This window comes from Camelina sativa, chromosome 8 (assembly GCF_030686135.1).
Source record: "Camelina sativa cultivar CO46 ecotype springtype chromosome 8, ASM3068613v1".
NCBI classification, from domain to species: Eukaryota; Viridiplantae; Streptophyta; class Magnoliopsida; order Brassicales; family Brassicaceae; genus Camelina; species Camelina sativa.
Genome location: NC_141887.1, coordinates 23,333,990 through 23,354,171, shown reverse-complemented (window position 1 = coordinate 23,354,171; position 20,182 = coordinate 23,333,990). Strand labels below are relative to the sequence as shown.

General features: G+C 36.9%; 2 long non-coding RNA genes and 1 pseudogene across 4 annotated transcripts; 1 reads left to right on the top strand and 2 right to left on the bottom strand.

Moving 5' to 3' along the window:
• Positions 1 to 1,857: 1,857 nt before the first annotated feature.
• Positions 1,858 to 3,319, bottom strand: LOC104707663 (uncharacterized). 2 transcript variants are annotated; one of them, XR_015564743.1, is made up of 4 exons: positions 3,136 to 3,319; positions 2,811 to 3,022; positions 2,522 to 2,625; positions 1,858 to 2,418 (listed from the first exon to the last, which is right to left on the bottom strand). It is a non-coding gene; the product is annotated as an uncharacterized LOC104707663 (long non-coding RNA). The 2 variants fall into 2 exon arrangements; XR_015564742.1 differs by lacking the exon at positions 3,136 to 3,319 and having other exon boundaries at positions 2,811 to 3,130.
• A 68-nt stretch (positions 3,320 to 3,387) lies between these two features.
• On the bottom strand, positions 3,388 to 7,374 carry LOC104707662 (putative FBD-associated F-box protein At1g05080 pseudogene; annotated as a pseudogene). The gene is made up of 2 exons (XR_015564741.1): positions 3,918 to 7,374; positions 3,388 to 3,831 (listed from the first exon to the last, which is right to left on the bottom strand). The product of XR_015564741.1 is annotated as a putative FBD-associated F-box protein At1g05080 pseudogene (transcript).
• A 3,173-nt stretch (positions 7,375 to 10,547) lies between these two features.
• LOC147940363 (uncharacterized) lies at positions 10,548 to 12,679 on the top strand. Its single transcript, XR_015563108.1, has 4 exons — positions 10,548 to 10,904; positions 11,001 to 11,063; positions 11,164 to 11,254; positions 11,832 to 12,679. It is a non-coding gene; the product is annotated as an uncharacterized LOC147940363 (long non-coding RNA).
• The last annotated feature ends 7,503 nt before the right edge of the window (positions 12,680 to 20,182 follow it).

Here is a 20,182-nt window from a genome sequence, read left to right as displayed (position 1 = left end):
TTAATTGGATTTAATGGCCGAGATGGCAAACAACTTTGTAACATCAATTGGGAACTAACCATCAAACTTTTTTGGAGAAAACTAAAACCTTACCTTGTTTAATGGTCTGCTATTTTGATGCAGCACAAAGAACCTTCGAGATATTGTAAATAGTCCGGCTTTGGTTCAAACATAGAAAATAAGAAAGAGCAGAAAATAAAACATACATAACATAAACTAAAGATAATAACTTTCATATTTAAGAAAAAGAAGAAGAAACTTACAACTGAAGCTGCAAAGACACTCCAAAGCTGTGAAGCTTAGTGGTGTGACCATCCCTCTTTTTCTCACATAATGCAAACAGGTTTGGTTCAGTAGCATCAGTTAGCATATATTCTAATCATGACATCTTCCTGCAGAGGAGTACATGTTCTTATCAATGGTTTCAATCAAACATTGTCTAGCATTTGAATATAAAACCTCAATTTGATATGATCCTCCTAAGGAGTCGACACTCTAAGGTGGTGAAACGGATAAACTTTGCATCCAAGAGACTGTGAAGTCTAAATGATCAAAGGATGTGGAGCGAATGGTTGCACAAGAGCTGCGGAAGACTCCTAATATACCGGTGGATCGATTCTTTGGATATTACACACCAACAAGGAATGGATAGAGAGATGGATCGAGAGACGCCACAAAGATCTGTGAAAGGATCTATGATAAGTCTGAACCAACCATGAACATAGATATGATGCACCATGAACATGGAGTTCCAAAAAATACAAGATATCACATCTTGAAAGAGAGAAACTTCTCTGATTTTTACTTAACAACAAAACTTATTTTTTATTCATGAATTAAGCCTCATTATATAGAAGAGATACAACAATTTCCTATAACAGTCAGCAACTTGGGAATGCAGCAACTTGGGAATTGAAATTCAAACTCTATAGTGCGTGCAAGAGAGAGAAAACCACATAATTAAATGTTGTTTTGAGAATGGACGAAAATCTCTCTTTTCTTCTTGATTTTGGGATGAATCCACTTTGTTGGGCTTCTCTGATGGACCAAGATTATAGAACAATTTGGTTTGTAGCTTAATTCAATCTGGTCTGGTCAGAATCCTCCTTTGAATAGGCGTATGTCTGAATTCGCGTAAGCTGGAGATCACCTGTTTTGTAAATTGCGTAACTCTTTCATCTGAACTCTGTTTGATCTGATTCTTCTTCGAGGAGTTTTGTAATTGAGCTGAGCACATTCTACAACTGGTTTCATGCATAAATTCCTCGTGGTTGAGCAGATACGCATCAAACAATGAACACATGTCATGACGCTTCCCATTATCATATCATACTCTCCCTCTTGAAAAAAGGATTTGCCCTCAAATCCGGATACTATTCTTTTTTTTTTCGTTCCATTTCCTTCTTCTTTTTTTTTGACAAAATAAAGAAATAAAAATAAAACAGAAATAGAGGATGAAGAGATGAGAAAATGAATGAAAGAAGATGGAGAGATGAGAAGATGATAGAATAATAGACCAAGCTTAGAGTGTTGCTCTGATACCATTTGATATGATTCTCCCAAGGAGTCGACACTCTAAGGTGGTGAAAGGGATAAACTTTGCATCCAAGAGACTGTGAAGTCTAAAGGATTAAAGGATGTGGAGCGAATGGTCGCACAAGAGCTGCGGAAGACTCCTGATATACCGGTGGATCGATTCTTTGGATATTACACACCAAAAGAGATCGACAACTTGCTGAATATGACACACCAACAAGGAATGGATAGAGAGATGGATCGAGAGACGCCACAAAGATCTGTGAAAGGATCTATGATAAGTTTGAACCAACCATGAACATAGATATGACGCACCATGAACATGGAGTTCCAAAAATTACAAGATATCACATCTTGAAAGAGAGAAACTTCTCTGATTTTTTACTCAACAACAAAACTTATTTTTCATTCATGAATTAAGCCTCATTATATAGAGGAGATACAACAATTTCCTATAACAGTCAGCAACTTGGGAATGCATTAACTTGGGAATTGAAATTCAAACTCTAAAGTGCGTGCAAGAGAGAGAAAACCACATTGTTAAGTGTTGTTTTGAGAATAGACGAAAATCTCTATTTTCTTCTTGATTTTGGGCTGACTCCACTTTGTTGGGCTTCTCTGATGGACCAAAATTCTAAAACAATTTGGTTTGTAGCTTAATTCAATCTAGTATGGTCAGGATCCTCCTTTGAATGGGCGTATGTCTGAATTCGCATAAGCTGGAGATCACCTATTTTGTAAATTGCGTAACTCTTTCATCTGAACTCTGTTTGATCTGATTCTTCTTCGAGGAGTTTTGTAATTGGGCTGAGCACATTCTCCAACTGGTTTCATGCACAAATTCCTCGTGGTTGAGCAGATACGCATCAAACAACGAACGTCCTGACGTTTTCCATTATCATATCACAATCTATCTACTTTTCTCCAACAACCGTATCTCAAGAATTAAATAGAAACCAAATCTTATCGGACCCAAAGTTGAAACCTTATGAGCTATTGAAGCAAATCGTTGGAAAGTGAAATGAGTTAGCGAGCTTACGCAAGGTTGCTTGACAAAACAACAGGAAGGTTGTTGTCTGCACCACGCATCTGCAGAAATCTTATGAAATTAAATTGAGTATTCCTCCATAGCTTTGATACATACTTGTATGTGATTATTTTATTGTTGTTGAATCCAGAACCCAACAAAAAAAAGATTAAGAACTTGGCGAAGTTTGAGGAGCAAAATTAACCAAAATCGAAATCAGAAATCAGAAGAAGATGATACAACATACCACGAGACGCATGTCTCAGAATCTCTCTTGAGTGGTGCTGATTGAGAAAGCTCGATCCATATGAGGCGAGATTTCTCGGCGTTGAGCTTTTTACCGCTGTTGACGAATCCATTGGACAAGACCTCTTCTTTGCGACAACACTTCTACCGCCACAAGGTCTAGAGTTTGCTATGATTCTTCTTCCTTCCATCATCAATTGCCGAGAAAGAAATCTACAGATCCGGAGGAATCAGAGTAAGAAGAGGAAGAATCAGATGAACATGAGAGGTGCTGGCGTTGCCGGTGTTGTTTCGATATAAGACAGATCTTCTTCTGTAATCTGTACCTTGAGGATTTCGTCAGAGGAGAAGCATGGTTTCGAATTGGTGACCAAAAAGCAAGTGATTTCGATGAGTATATGTGGTTTACTTCAATGTTTTTGAGAAAAAGATTGAGAAGATGAAATAATTGAGTGAGAGGGAGAGTAAACGAGGGTTAGAGGGAGAATGAAATTTTGAGAGCCACTTCTTGTTTTTCAGTAAGTTAGGGTCCGATGGTAAATACATTATTTTATTTTTTGGGTCAACAATACATAGCGTTTCGAAACTTACCACGTTTCCAACATTAAAACCTGACCAACCATACATAGCGTTTGCATCTTGGCTAACGCCATCTAAAACTATGAGATATATCAATTATAGCATAAAGGTCTTAAACGCTATATTAATCTGCTATAAATATTTCAATTTCTTGTAGTGATAAGCTGGGATTCTGTTAAAACCCTAGGAATGTCTTTCAACCGATCCATCGTCATCTTCTTTGCAAGCTCGAAGTCGGATTCAAACTCGCAGGTGAGTAAACTCAGAGTGATTGTTGCAAGCTTTAAACAGTTGGAGTTTGCTAAGACGTATGTCAAGACCTGTTCCTCTTCTTCTCTCCCTACATATCCATTCCACTCAAAATCCTTGAGTTGTGACGACACGCATCTAGGAACAGAACTCGGTTGGATCCAAGTAAGTGGAAGATCCTTGGTGGTATGTCCCTGCAAAGCAAAAACCGCTATATATATATCAAACACAAACATTCAACCTTTTAAGACATCAAACTTGGAGGAGGGAGGATACGTACGCAATAGATCACTCGATCTACTTCTTCTTGCTTCCCTTGCTGCTTGTTATCTCTTTTCAACTTCCAGCAATCTTTCTTCAAGTGTCCTTTCTTGTGACAGTAGTGACACTCCATATTAGCAAATTTATTAGATTTGCTCCTGCTCCTGCTCCTGTTCTTATCATTCTTGGGCTCTCTAAATGTACTCCTCCCCCTTGACTCAGTAACCAACACATCTGAACGCGAGGAACTAGCATTAGACTATCTTCTAGTTTCCTCATTCAAGACACTATTCTTCACTACATCCATCGAAATAGCACCATTCGACACGGAGTTACAAAGAGACATCCTAAACACCTCCCAAGAATATGGTAATGTACCAAGAAGCCACAAACCGTGAATCTCATCCTCAAACTTGACTCCCATATCAGAAAGTTTATTAAGCAGCCGCTGAAACACATTTAAGTGATCAGTCATCGGAGTTCTCTCCTGATACCTCAACTCAATCAACTTCTTGATCATGTACATCTTATTATTTCCGATCTTTCGAGCAAATAGTTGCTCCAGCTTCAACCATAAAAAACGAGCATTAGTCTCATTTTCAATATGATTCAACACATTATCATCTACCCATTGCCTTATCAAACCACACACTTGGCGATGCTGCAACTTCCACTGATCATCAATCTTATCTTCAGGTTTCTTCTCCTCAAAGACAGGAACATGAAATTCCTTCATGAAAAGCAAATCTTCCATCTTGCCTTTCCATAGATGATAATTAGAACCATTCAAGCTTAACATTCTACCAATATTTTCCATCGTTCACAAAAGCAATCAATAACCAAAGTTATTAAACCAGTGCTCTGATACCATTTTGTTGGGGAAACAACGCACAGTTGCGCAGCGGAATAAAGTTTCACCCTAACATATGTGAACCTGTGAGGAAAATATAATAATCTTGGTAGCAAAAACTTCAAAGCGTCAAATAAACGAGACACAGAATTATACGTGGAAAACCTCCGCAATGCAAGGAGTAAAAACCACGGGACCGTAGTCCACTCAAAATTTAACTATCACCAATGTATTTGAGTACAACCACGTCCTATCCAGAGACTAAGGCTACAAGTAGCAATCTCAATAAGAAAACAACACAAGAGAGAGAACACAAAAGGCTAAAACTATGCAATTCCAAACGACCCTATATTCACTAAGATTCCGGCAACCTATTCAGATCTCCACCGTACAAATCCTAGATAAACAAGTCAGGAACAACTCTGCAAAATTTCAGCTCAAACCGAGAAGATCTTACCGTTGGATCTTACAAACACTCACGATAGATGCTGTAGAAAAATCTAGAAATTCCATATACGACCAGCCACGCTAAAACTCAGATTTCTCACAAACCGTTGAAACAAGATCTCCACCGTCAAATATGTAGAACACTGAGTCACGAAGCTACCCTCCAAAAATCAGCCAGATCGGAGCTCGTTTAAATGTCCAAACGTGCAAAACACCAAACCCTAAAGATTCTGTTTTTCTCTTCTCCTCTAGATCCGAAAATCAACTCTCTCCTCTCTATTTTTTTTCTTATACCAATAATTAGTTTAAGAATGTTTATATAGTGTCTCATAACCTAAAATACAATATTAATCTCATGGACTAATATAATGGCCCAAGTCCAGGTTTGGTTAACCAAACCCAATTGGTTTCCCCACTAGGAGGAAAACCCAACATAAAGCACAATAAGCTAGGCGATACCACATTAAACTTGGTCACATTGTCATCCTTCTTGTGTCGTTTAACGAACAGTTTCTCGAGAACAGGACAGCTTGATAATAACTTAACAAGAGAATCATCGTCATTATAGACCACAGAGTGAAGCTTGAGAGTTGTGAGAGATGGAAGGGATGCGGAAGAAGGAACATCCATGAGAATCTTGTTGGAGAGAGTCAGTGTCATGAGAGATTGGCAAGAGTAAAGGGTCTTGGGCAAGCTGGCTGGATCTGCGGACCAGAGGAGTTTAAATTTCATCTCAAGCACCCAGCGATCAACAGCGTTTGCAACCAACTTCCCGACATCAGCATCGGTAGGACAATTTGGACCGAGTACAATACACAAGTTGGATATTACGGGTGCTTTGTGGAGTTGCAATGATTTTTCAAGAAACCACCAGACGCTCTTTTTGCTTTCATCCTCCACTTTCTGATCCTCATTCTCGTTCTCGTTATCACTGTCCACATGCTCATGCTCATCATCATCACTGTCCACATGTTCATGCTCATCATCATCATCATCATCATCATCATCACTATTATCACCATCACTATCATCATCACTATCATTATCATTATCATTCTCACTATCCTCCTCCTCCTCCTCCTCCTCCTCCTCCTCCTCCTCCTCCTCCTCCTCCTCCTCTTCGCTGTCTTTGTACTCAAGTCTCTGTTTCATCGTCCAAACAGAGAACCATCTTTTGGACAGAAACATGGTGGCCACTGCGTATTTTGTCGGAACAAGATCCAAGATCATTACGAGCAAATCCTCGGGTAATGCACTAATCCAGTCTTCACAAACAATTTCTTCGATTCGACTCACACCACAACAATTTGCGGTTTGTATCATCTTCACGAGGCAAAGCTCTAAGACCGTAGAGAGACTTGCGAAGTCTACACACTTTAGTCTCATCATCCAGATAATAACCAGGAGGTGGTTTCATATACACTTCCTCAGTAAGGTCACCATGCAAGAAAGCATTGTGCACATCCATCTGATGCACATGCCAGTTGTTACCTGCAGCAACTTCCAAAAACAGACGTAACGTTTGCATTCGCGCCCCTGGTGCGAAAGTTTCACCGTAATCCTCACCTTCAACTTGTTTATTCCCAACAGCAACCAATCGTGCTTTGTACCGCTCGACAGTCCCATCGGAGTTGTGTTTTATCTTGTAAACCCATTTAGAGCCAATCGCCTTCTTGCCAGGAGGAAGATCCTCAATGGTCCATGTTTGATTTTCCTCAAGAGCACTGACCTCAGAGGTCATTGCCTTCGTCCAGACTATACTTTTTATGGCTTGTTTGTACGTCCGTGGCTCAATCGCACCAGTGATAGCAACCAAATAAGCACAATGAGTGGCAGAAAAACGAGTACACCCAACATAATTTCGAATTGGATAAGAGGATTTCGAAGTACCCAATAACTTTATTTGAGCCGTATTGACGACATAGTCGTGCAAGGTGACTGGTAACCGGCGTGGTCGAGCTCCACGACGAAGAGGTATCGGCTCCGCCGGTGGAACAGAAACCTCTTCTTCATCTGATTCAGATCGTTGCGGTGAAGAAGACGAAGAAGTCGACGAAGCGGGAGGAGTCGATTGTTGTGAAGACTGAGACAAAGTCGGCGAGGGTAACACAGGCGGCGAAGATGGTGAAGATGGGGAAGATCTCGGGGAGAGGTCAGAGTTGAATGTCGAGGAAGAAGGATCCGACACGCTTGTTGGACCCGAGGAAACAGGGGATGCTATTGGGCTTTTCATAACAGTTGGGCCATGGGATGAAATAATAGTGGAAGGCCCATTATCATCATCGTCTACAACACCACTCACAGGAGAGGCCCGTGAAACATTGGCGTCGTCATCGTCCGTCGAAGTAACAGCGGCTGAGAATGGAAATTCTGTCTCACAGAAGACGACATCCCGAGATACAAAAAATTCATGGGATTCAAGGTCATACAGTCTCCAGGCTTTCTTACCGTATGGATAACCAACAAAGATACTCCTTCGACCCCGAGGAGCAAACTTGTCCCCTTTGTGAGCCTGTGTATGAGCATAGCACAAACTCCCAAAGACCTTGACATGTGCATAATCAGGAACCTTACCATGTAACTTCTCATACGGGGTGATACCATTCAACAGAGAGCTTGGAGTTCGATTTATTAAGTACCCTGCCGTGAGAATACATTCTCCCCAAAAACGAATTGGTAAGTGCGATTGAAAACGCCAGGCACGAGCAACATTCAAGATGTGCCGATGCTTCCGTTCAACCCTGCCGTTCTGTTGTGGTGTGCCCACACATGATGTTTCATGAAGAATACCCTGACTCTGAAAGTAGGCTCCCATGCTTACAAACTCTTTTCCATTGTCACTCCTCACACGTTTGACTTGCACATGAAATTGTCTCTCCGCTAAAGAGATTAAATTTTTCAGATTTGTGGATGTTTCAGTCTTTTTATGTTGTAGAAAAATCCAGACACTTCTTGAGTAATCATCAACAACCGTTAAGAAATATCTAGCACCAGAGGAGGAAGGTGTGCGATATGGCCCCCAGAGGTCACAATGAAGAAGCTCAAAAATGGAGGAGGTTTTATTATTACTAATCGGAAAACAATAATGAGTTTGTTTGGCGCGAAAACAGACATCGCATGTTTTATTGGAAAACTGAGAAGCAACATGTAAAGAAACGTTTGGAAGTAAGCCAACAATGCGTGGAGATGGATGGCCTAGCCGGTTGTGCCAGTAGGATTTGTCATCATGAGTGGTTACCGACGCCACTGTCTCCATCCTGCAGAGACGGAAAGTGCCACCATCACGCATCCCCGCACCAATCGTCATCCTCGAAACACGGTCCTGAATGACAATGAATCGAGGTGTTAGTTGAGCAACACAACAATTCTCATCCATCAACTGACCCACTGAAATAAGATCAGACTGCAATGCTTCAAAGTAAAAAAACTGATTTCAGAACCAAATTAGGGCCAACAACAACAGTGCCTTCGATGTGAGATACCCGTTCCCGACCATCAGCCAAAATAACTAAGATAGGAGCCATTTGTCTAACATCTGTAAGAAGATCAGAATTTCCGGTGAGATGATGGGATGCCCCACTATCAAGTATCCAAGAGGGAGAAGAGTACTTACCAGAGAGTTTTTCGGTACTAGAACTTGCACCACCACCGGCGCCAGCATTGAGTAGCTTCACAAAGTTTTGCAACTGTAAGTCGGTGAAACCGCTGACTCCGTCACGATCTGCATCCGTCACAACGTGGTTTGCTTTTTCATGACTCATGACATTAGGAACATGAACCGCATTGGCATAGCTTAGGTTCCTTCCACGACCAGCCGTAGCACCTTGCGAAGCTTGCCCGCGACCTCTGCCTTGCATTGTGCGACTGCGTGGGCGGTCTCCCCACCATTCCGGATAACCAATAACAGCAAAACAGCTTCCGTACGGGTGACCTCTACGATGACAGTGTTTACACAAAGATCCCTCATCGTTGCCACGAACAGGAAGTGACCGTGATTTTTGATGGACAGCAAATGCAGTGACTCCACTAGCATCATCATTGTTGGAGACACCTTGACGCAAGTCCTCCTCTTGACGCACCACGTTATACACACCTCTTCCATTGGTTGAATTGGTGTACGAGAGACCAAGCTTGATCGAACCGTCTGGAAAGAATCATGAAGGCCGGACAAAAGATCATGGACTTTGTCTTCCTCACGATCTTGTTCTTGCAAGGAGGTGAGATTACACTCACATTTGCCACATTTTCAAACCGTAGAGGCCTGTGATTCGCCATGTTATCCCAGATTCGATTCAACTTGCCATTATAAGCTTCAATGGCAAGTCCTCGTTGCTTGCAACAAGCAAGTTCGGCCTTCAGTTGTTGAAGACAGGTCCATTGGTGACGGAGAAGCGCTTCTTCAGGTGATCCCAGAGATCCTTGGCAACGTCCCGATGAGAGATGTTGGAACGTAACGAAGGTTCAATCGTCATGCGGATCCACGAAACTAGCAACGACTGAATTGTCCACCAGTCGTCAAAGTTAGGAGATCCGTCAGCAGCTCGGGCAGTGGATCCATCAAGAAATCCAAATTTCTTCCTTGAGCAGAGAGCGGTTTTGAAACCAACTGCTCATTCTTCATAATTCATCCCCTTGAGCAGATGATGAGAGATCACAGCGCCGGGATTGTCAGCGGCGGTCAAGTCATAAGGTGAGATGGTGCGTTTCACTTCGAGAGTCGTCGTAGTCGGGGTCGGGGTCGAAGAGTCGGAGACTCCATTTTCATTGTTACGAGACATGGTGAACAAGAAAAAGAACAAGAAAGAAAAGAAAGGACAAAAAATTGATCGGATTTTCACGTTTCTGGTTCTAATACCATGTAGAATCAGATGAACAATGTTTCTGTATATTTTATTGTGAGAAGAGTACATGAATATATATTACAGAGATGAGATCACTCAGTCTTAATGACAGAGATTGCAGAGAATATACACTAGAGAGTAAGGAAACTATTTACTGTAATTGCTAAACATACGGGATATGATTTGTGTTAACTAATATATCCCAATAAAAACGACTCTCTGACGTGACCCCCTTCAATAGAGGAATCAACAAGTTCCTTTCGTCTTTTTTTCACACAAAGAGGTTTCGTTATGATTTTTTTTGGCAACGACCTGTGTCATCCTAATTTTATTTAGTGAAAATAGACCACATTGATACAATTTTGCAAAAATATTGCTAGATTGACACTTTTTTTTTGGGAAAAATTAAAATGACACAATTTAGTGTTTAAATTACCAAAAGCTCAATTAAAACTGTAATAGGAAATAAAAATTAAGTAATAAAAGAAAAAAAATCGATTAAATCAAAAACACCCCAAACCCGACATTTTTTTTTTAAACACTAGAAAACTTTGTGTCGTCCGCTGGCAAAGAACGAAGAAGAGGTTTTACAGTCCCCAAAAAAAACCCGATCTGTCGTCATCTTCCGCCGGCGATTAAGAGCTGTAATCACGGTGTTCACTGCTCCATCCAAATACAGACGCCGGCGTAGTTGGGTTAAAGAATTCCGACGGCGAGATAAGAACTTAGCGGCTTCGGTGGTTGGTGATTTGTAATCACCGGTGTTCACTGCTCCATCCAGTTACAGACGCCTGCGTAGTTGGGTTAAAGAATTACGGCGGCAAAATAAGAATTTAGTGTCTTCGGTGGTTGGTGATTTTCTCCGGCGGTGAGTTTTTAATTGGATTATTATAAGAATGAACAGAATTGTTAATTGCAATTGTAGATTAACCTTGTTTTTGTTTGGGTCTTGCTCTTGTGACAGATTCGGTGGGAAGGATTAGGCTTCTTGTTTTGGGTCTTGATCCTCAATAGCTTCATAATTCCGGTTAGGCTTTATGATATGATTTTTTTCTCCAATTATCCATGTCTACATTATGCAAGTTCTTTGATTTCCATTGAATTGTATGATGTTTGTATGATTTTAGAGTCCTAAGGAGGATTTGATATACAAGTGGCATTGGAGTTAACAGAAGATTAAATCAACCATTTGCAGATAATTGTGGAAACTAAAAGCAGGTATATCTTTTATCCTTCTTCACGGATGGGATTTTTGTTTTTCTGTTAGTAAATTTACAGGATTCTATCAACTATGGCAATGTTTATAATTTGCAGATTAAGATTATTGCTTTCGAGAGTTGAATGTTTGTTTTTTACATTGGTTCTTGATGTCTATACTGAAGCTAATAGTCTAACAAACCTTTTTTCTTCTTTTCTTGGTGACTCTTGTTTGGTGTTAGTTATACTACATCTGAGTGTTGGTAGTGCGTGTCGGAAATCTAGAATATATAGTAACCAAATGGCCATGAATTGTTACGTAAGTAGTTCTCTTTTGAGATCATTGGATATCTAACATTTTTAAGTAATAGAGAAATGATTATATTGTGTCACTGATCAAGTTTCAATTCCAACTGTTGTCCACAAGTCTCAATTGATGGTCATGAGCTTCACTTTTTATATATTTTGGGTCTTTAGTTATTGAAGAATTTGGTCTTGATTTTATATATTTTTCTGTGTCGATTTGTTGTTTTTTGATATAATTGTTTATCGGATTCTCTTTGACTTCTATTAATGAGAGATTTGATATATTGTTTAGGAATGACATCTTCAAGAATAGCATCAAATATCCTCCTCTACTGTATGAAGAAGGGAAATCGCCTCTCCAACGTAGGAGCATGAACCACAACTGTTTTGTGTCGAAAATTGGAATTTTGAGAGAAGGATTAGGGGTGGATGTGTGGGAGAAACTGAAGCAATCATCTCTTGGAGTGTTTATAAAGTTTGCTAAATTGGAATACACATGGGCGGCGCAGAGAGTTCATTTTCTACTAACACATCAGCTAAGAATCAACAACATTCATGAGGTTTGGTCTTTGATCGGTGATAGACCAATTAGATTTTCTTTAAATGAGTTTGCAGAGATAACAAGCTTAAATTGTGATGCATTTGACCCTTTAGACAACTTTGATGTTGATCACCATGATTTCTGGAAAGAAATGAAAATACCAACAACCCTTGATGGTCCTATGTGGAGTGAGTTGCTAAAGGTGATGGATTTTAGCAAAACATGGCATGTTGATAAGAGGATGATGGTTGGTAGGTTATGTCTATTGTCAGTATGCGTACATGGAATTCATCATACATCTAGAATCCCGATGGCGACCACTGAGAGTTTTAGATCCAGTTACTTTTGAAAAACATCCATGGATCGGGTGACTTTTAGTAGTCTAGTGAATTCTGTTAACATTGTAGACTATGATAGAGATTCATACACATGGGTGTGTTCATGCTACACTATTTCCTTTTATCAATAGCGGAAAAAAAAAGTAAATTTGTTTCACGATCGAAAGAGGAATAATAGGTGAATTAAAGAAACACAACCGATTACTAAAATATTCCTTTCAGAATTTATAATGCAATATTTTTACAATCAGAAATAAAAAATCTCCTCCAATTACAAGTTGCATCGATAAATTTACATCCAAGCTGAAAAGAAAATTAAAAAACAAACGTTGATGGACCAAAAGACCCGTGACCACCTTGGTCATGCTAGTTTGATAGTTTTATTTAAAAGTAGTTTGACAAGTAATAAAATTATTATGTATGAGATTATTAAAATTAAGTAAATATGAATTTGATATAGTGTATATTATTTTGATATGAAAATTATAAGTCTTATCAATTGAGATTAAGTGCATATAATTTAAATTTTATTTATTTTTATGTAATATACAATTAAATTGTATTTCAAAATGGAGTGTGAATACTCTATATTAATTTTTTTGAGAGTATCTGGGAAGAAGATTATCAAGCAAAGTGGTTTCACATTTGTGAGAGGGGAACTTGGGTTTTAGAGAAGGCAAGCATGTTGTCTAAAAAAAAAAAAAAGAAGGCAAGCATGTTTATGATGCTTGCGGGCTTCAGCAGCTTGAAACTAAAAAAGAAATTATCCGCAACACTGTAAGAAATATAAATATGTTATCAAGCCAATCATCGCTAGCAAAATGAAATCAAGAAACAAGAATGTTGAGATTAATTCAGATTGATGTTGTGAAGCAATGAGTGAGTCTAAAGTGTTCTGGTGGGTTTTGAAGCCTTGAACTCAGAAAGTATGTGGTGCATCATTGACCACCAGGCTACTTGCATCACTAATAAGTAGGCATAAATTAGGGGGTATTGGTTTGGGATTTTAAGAGAATTTTAATAACTTTAAAAGTTATGTAAAATATGTTGTTATTCAATCAAGACGTTTTAAAACTCTTTTAAAATTTGGTGTTATTGGTTGTGGATTTATAAAAAGTTATCTAAAATCTTGATAAATCTAGTGTTATTGGATTAAGAGTTTTATAAAGTCATTAAAACTTTTATGTTATTCAAATAAAACAAATGAATCTTGGATTGTTAATGAATTCAAATTTTATGTTATTGGTTTAGGATTTTATATCATTTTCTTCATAACAAAAGTCATGAAAACTCTTTCATCAAATAGCTCTGTTCTAAAACGCGTTAGGCGGTCTCTAGGCGATAGACGAACGCCTAGCGCCTAGTTGTATATGCGGGTGTTTAGGCGGAGTCTAGGCGGATATTAATATATACTAAATAATTTTATATATATATATATGATATATAGAAATTATAAAATAGTTATATTTTTAAACCAGTTATTTATGCAGATTCAGTCATAGTTCATAGCAGCTGAATTTTGATAATAATCCCCTCTAATTTTTACTGAAAAACAATACAAAAATATAAACAAAAATAATTAAATAATCAAATCATGACAACATAACATGATTGTTACTCCCACAATCGATGTTATATAAACACTTCACAAGGAATAGCCACGAACAATAAACCAAAGGTATTAGAGGCATCAACAAACTATTAGTAATATAACATAATATTAAATAATAAAGAAAGAACTGTACCGCAAAGACTGCGATACACGAAAGTGACCATGAAGCAGCTTACTTTGAGAAGAAGGTCAATCAGAGTAGAGAGATAAACCAAAGAGGAATACCGAATAACAGAGAAGAGCAATAGAATTTAACGAGCTATGAAAACGAGTTATAACCAGAGAGATATCAATATTAGTTGGGATTGTATTTAGGGTTTTCATTAAGTATCAAGAAACTAGGTTTTTGTCCAATTAAGAACATGTAGGGACGACGTCTCGGCGGTGTTGTATACGCGGACTATGCGGTACCCAGGCGCCCGCTTTATAAGAAAACGCATAACAAGCCGTATAGGATGTATATGATACGTTACGACACCGAATAGAGAATAAGCGTCGCATATACAGGCAAAGCGCCCGCGTTTTAGAACACTGTCAAATAGAGAGATTGTGACATAGAGTCCATGACTTTTTTTTGTTGTTGTTGAAAATGAAAACGTGGGTTACTGGGATATATATTCATAACTTCTGTCCTCATCTCTTCATACTTCTCTCAGACTCAACAGCAAAACAGAACAAGACTTTTTGGGAGGCGGAGAAGAATCGCAAATTCCCAATCATCTTCCATCATATCTCCACCCATCTCAACCAAACTCATATACCCAGCATCTCAACCAATAGAAGATTGCGAGAGAGAGAGAGAGAGATAGAGCATGTGAATTGTGAAAGATATTATTAGCTACTAGCTAGGGGAGAAGACGAGGAGAGAGCAATGAAACAAAAAACAAAACAAAAACTTCTGAAAGAGAGAGAGGAGCATGTGCATCCTCGTGAAACAGAGAGGTCAATGTATAGTATATTCATCTCTCTCTCTCTTTCTCTTAACTTTCACTTCGAGTACCCTCTCTCTGATCTTCTTTCTTTATCTCTCTTTCTTCTTTGTGTGTGTGTGCATGTTTGTTTATGTAAGGATCATGACACCCTTATTGTATATATTAATGAGACACACAACGAGATCGCCACAATTTACGCAATTTATATAGATCAGAGAAGAAGAGAGCCTCCGTTCATGGCTACCACCACCGTGGTGTGCGGCGATGTTGAAGGTTGCGATGTCGAGAGAAGAACCGTGAGCACAAAGATTTTTTTTTTTTTTTTTTTCACAGAAGTGTTGAATCAAAAGAATATTGTGCAATATTTGTTGAGCAAGATTGTACAAGATTAGAAAACACAAATCAGCAAGATTTTAAAAAACTTTCTAAACAATCACTAAGAATTCTCAACTTTATACTTTCCATGATTTTATTTAAAGTCATTAAAACTTTCTTAAAATCTCAAATCAATACCCTCTAACTTTTTATATTTTTATATGGTGCACCTGCACCCCTTTCTAATGAACGTGGGTGCTCCCCTGTTTGTTGTAATGGTTTGTGTAAGTGTATAATGTAAATCACAGCTAAATTTATCAAATAAAATTGTTATAATACATATAAAATTTTCATTATTTTTTTAAAATATTTTTTTAGTAATTTATATATAATAGCAAACCCATTTTTTAGGGGATTTGCTGACGTCATCTTTAGATCTAACGGTTGAGGTTAGTTTTTTATTAATCTAAAGGCTGTGGTTTACTAAACCAAAGGATGTGTCTTTCAATTGCAACTTTTTATTCACGTACTTTTGTGAAGCATCACTTCTCCTTCGTCTCAACCTTTTGCTGTGCCCCTTCACTCCGCTTCCTTCAAGCATCACACTCCTTCAGTCGATCATCACACTCCTTCGCCCTCATATATAGAGATTCTTATTCCTTTAAAATCTCCCTTTTGCATTTACCCGGCCACTGATTGCTTTATCCTGCCTGTAGTTGTGATTTCCCCTTGGAGATGCCACCGTCACATTTGATATTTGAAGTCTTCTTTAGTCTCCAGGTAATATGTCGCTTGAAGTTTTCATAGTTCCCCTCCTTTAGTTATAAACGGAGATGATATGCAATAGATTCAATTCGTGCTTGATTCCAATTTGGAAAACCCAAACAAAAAAAATCGAAAACCCTGAAACTAATTTAGAAGACGGCCGTAGATTAACTCAGTCCATTGTTCTTGTTGTCTATCTCTAAAATATAGATAATTCGGATTTCTTTTTGTTACATGTCATCAAATAGTTAGTCTTGTAAATTTGGTCGATTCTATATATTCATATCTCATTGATTGATGAGCCGTTTGTGAAGCAGGTATATGAATGATCATTGAAGTTTTGGCAAAAAAATTGACGCTTATATCAGCAGATTGAAAATTTTCCTATCATTTTTAACTTTTTGTTCCTTAGAAATTTTCAATCCATTCTTCTTTTTTTTGTTTTTTCTGATTTTGTTCAGTTGAGAATAAGAAGATTCCCCATATTTCTGTGAGGTTGATTTTTCTACTCAATTGGTGTAGTCTATATGTAGATTTTTCTTTAAACTGTTGAAGGAGAAACTGATTATGTTGATGTTTAAACTGCTTATGTTCCTTAAAGTACTAATCTATGTTCTAGTTACTGCTAATAAAAGGGACAATTTGAACCCTCTTAAGAGTATCCACATCAGCTTTTCTACATTTGTTCTCAAATTGCCACGTTAGCATGTCTCATTCCTACTCTAATTTGTTTCCAAATTACCACATCAACTTCCTTCCAGTGTATCTTAAATTAAAAAACGTGTTACAATCCCAGTTATAACGCCTCCCTCCATCTCTCCTCTGCTACATGAACCAGCACAATCGAATTTACACCAAAGGTGCATCAACGATTTATTCATCAATAGTGCATCTTTCTCTTTCATATGTTCTCGTGATCACCGACGTTGGTTTGCGGTTCTAGCTAGGTCGCCGATGTCGTTTGAAAATCTAACCTTTGGTGTAAGGTTAACTCTTTTCTATTTCTCTTGGTGATTTTCTTTGTTCGTATTGGCTAAAGAGCGAAGAAAATGTTAATATGTTTAGTGAAACGTCTATGGAAAAGCAATTAGGAACATTTATCACTCCCCCTTTTAACCTTAACTCATCTGTTTTGAGTTCCATTGGGTTTCTCAGACTCTCATAACATGTGATTCCAATTTCATCTCTTCTCCACACTTTTGGTTTCCTAAAACTCCATTGTTCTACAGGTATTATTGTCTTTGTATTGAACGCTATACAAATCTTCTAGGTTCTTTAATTTATGATATTCTGATGAATTATCTGTTCAACCATGTTATTTTCCTTTTTTTAAGGCAAAAGTCCAATCTATGGGTTCAGTGTGGTGGTGGAGCAGTCGAGAAGAACCCACGGGAGTCATCTGGTGAGTAGTATATAATAATTGGAGACGAACATTGGTGGCTTTTTGTTTTGTTTTTTTTTTTTTGACAAACGGTTTATTTGGTTTTCTACATTAAAAAACAATAGTGCTTTCAATCTTAACGTCCCAATTGTACCAAAGTATATATATGTTACATGGAATCATACAAGTTTAAGAATATACTACATGTATATTGTTTCAAAAAATCTGATAGTGGTAATTAACATTCCTTTTCATAAGTCGTCCGTGTGGGATATACTCATATACATAGAAGAAGAGTAAAACCGATGTGACCATGTTGTTAAGAAGGAATATTAAAAACTAACTAAAGCTATGATGCGTAATTGTTTTAAACATATATTTCCTAAATCATTTTAATTTTCAGATCATGAAAAAGTGGGTGACAGGGAAAAAATCTGTAGGTGGTTAAATTAAAAAAAAAGCAGCTTCATAATAATCATATAGTTCATGTTTGATGGTCATTTTAGCTTTGAAATCACGTTTTTCGTCAACTCTGATATGAAAATCTATTTAATGCAATACCACCAATGTGAAGAAGTGTAAAGGCTTACACAGCCGTTCTAAAAAAAAAAAGATATTCACTGTAAATCTTGGGTTTAAAACCATATGATTTACTCCTTTTTACTGTTTTGCAGGGAATGTCGTCTCATTGTTTAAAAAAGATGCAAGTATAGCTAAAGCAAGATAAGTATATGAGACTTGAGCAACTTTATTTTTGTTTCCTCGTATATCGAAATCTAATTTTGATGCAAACTTTATAGCTATTTAGACCTTATACTACTATGTTTCGAATGTCAATTAAATGTAAAATTTGAAAGTGTACAAACTATAATATAATCTCCATGTACGTATAGATACGTTGCAAATTTGAATTATTTGCTACATTCATTTTGTTACTTCACAATCTTTGTGATATATATCACATTCACCAAAGTTTTTAGCAAACAAATTCAGTGGTTGTTCATTCAAGCTACATATAACGTCCTTCCAACCGAAAAAATGAACAAAACCCGAGTACAGAGGTGTTTGAGGAAGAGAACTTTAAGACTGGTCAATGGGTATAAAGAAATTGGTTCTTTACGGTTTTGTTCAGTTCTTATCTCAAGTTCATATATAAAAAATGAACTTATATGAATATGTAAAAATATTTTGATGAATAATTGTAAAACACAAATACATATAAATCACAGAAAAACCAAGTACAAAAATTCAGGCTCCCATAGATTAATCCAGAATCCATCAAGTTTTTTACACCATTAGCCATTATACTCAAAATCCGATAGAATTTGGGTTTTAGTAAGCTAATTGAGTTCAAATTCAGGCTGAGCTTGGTTTACTTACCCACACACAACATCTCTATTTGTGGCCAGTTGACCGTATTGTCAATGTATGAATGATTTAGTATTACCTTAATTATTGTAAGAATGTTAAAAAACAACCCACGCGTAGCGTGGTCTAACCCCTAATATTTTTAATATGCTCATCATCATTGCTTTTAGCTTGATCATCCTTAAGAAAACAAAACAACAATAACGCATAAAGCGTAACGATTTATTTATATAAATATACATTATCTTTGGATTAGTTGTAATTGATAAGTTTGTCCTCGTCCAAAGGCATACGCTTGAAACACTTCTATCAAATTCTCCCCTATATATTGCCAAAACATATTTACAAGATCGTCTAGTTTCTTAACTAAAATCTGATCCTTGGTAATATAAGTATATAACTCTCAAAGATAATAAATTTGATTTGCCTAACTATTTTTCTGGAAATTAGTTATGGAAGAATAAACTAGAAAAGTAAATATTTACGGGAAAGTAGGTAAGCAAAGAAAGAAAGAAAAAAAATAGTTATTTTCTGATTTAGGCTCTGTTTAGAAAAAGGTTTGAAAATAAATGAGCTCATTACACTATCAAACATTTTCTATATTATTAGTATTTCAATGTTTGTATTTTAGTGAAATTTAAATTAAATTGACATTCCTTTGATATTATGCTATGTATACTTTTATAAAATTCAACTAGATTAGGACCCGTGCTAGAGCACGGGTTGAAATTTTTTTATTTACATTATAATTTTAGAATAAAATATAATTTCTATTATTGTTTTTAAAAGTTTTTTTGGATAAAACATTATGTAATGAAATTATATGCTAAATATGATGGCTTGAAAAAAACACATATTATGTATGAGAGAAAAAGTTATGTTTGTTGTTTGTTTTTATTTTAATTTTTGAACATGTTTGGTGAAAGTTTTTTTTAATATGACCCGTGTTTAGATAAGATTTTATTTTCAACTACATAATAAGATCTTGGAAATCATGATTAAGTGTGATAAATTGCCAAAATTTTATTCTTTTATACGCCTAACAATATATGTTTATGTCTAACAGTATATATTTTGTAACAATACATGGAATACTAAAAATTTTATTTTGGAAATTGTATAAATCATTGGAATATTCTCTTTAAGAAGATTTTTTGGGATATTCTTAAGTGTATTCATATAGCCCACTAATTCACCAATTAATCTATAACATTTTTTTTGTAATCAACCTATATTTAATGTATAACATATTTTGTAACCAACTTATAAAAATTAGATATTTTACAAAAAAAAGTTGTGTACTTCCGTTTTATTATATAGGAGATAAAATGTTTTCTTTATATATGTGTTTGATATTATGTAACTAATCAAATCTCCCTTTTTTGTAATGG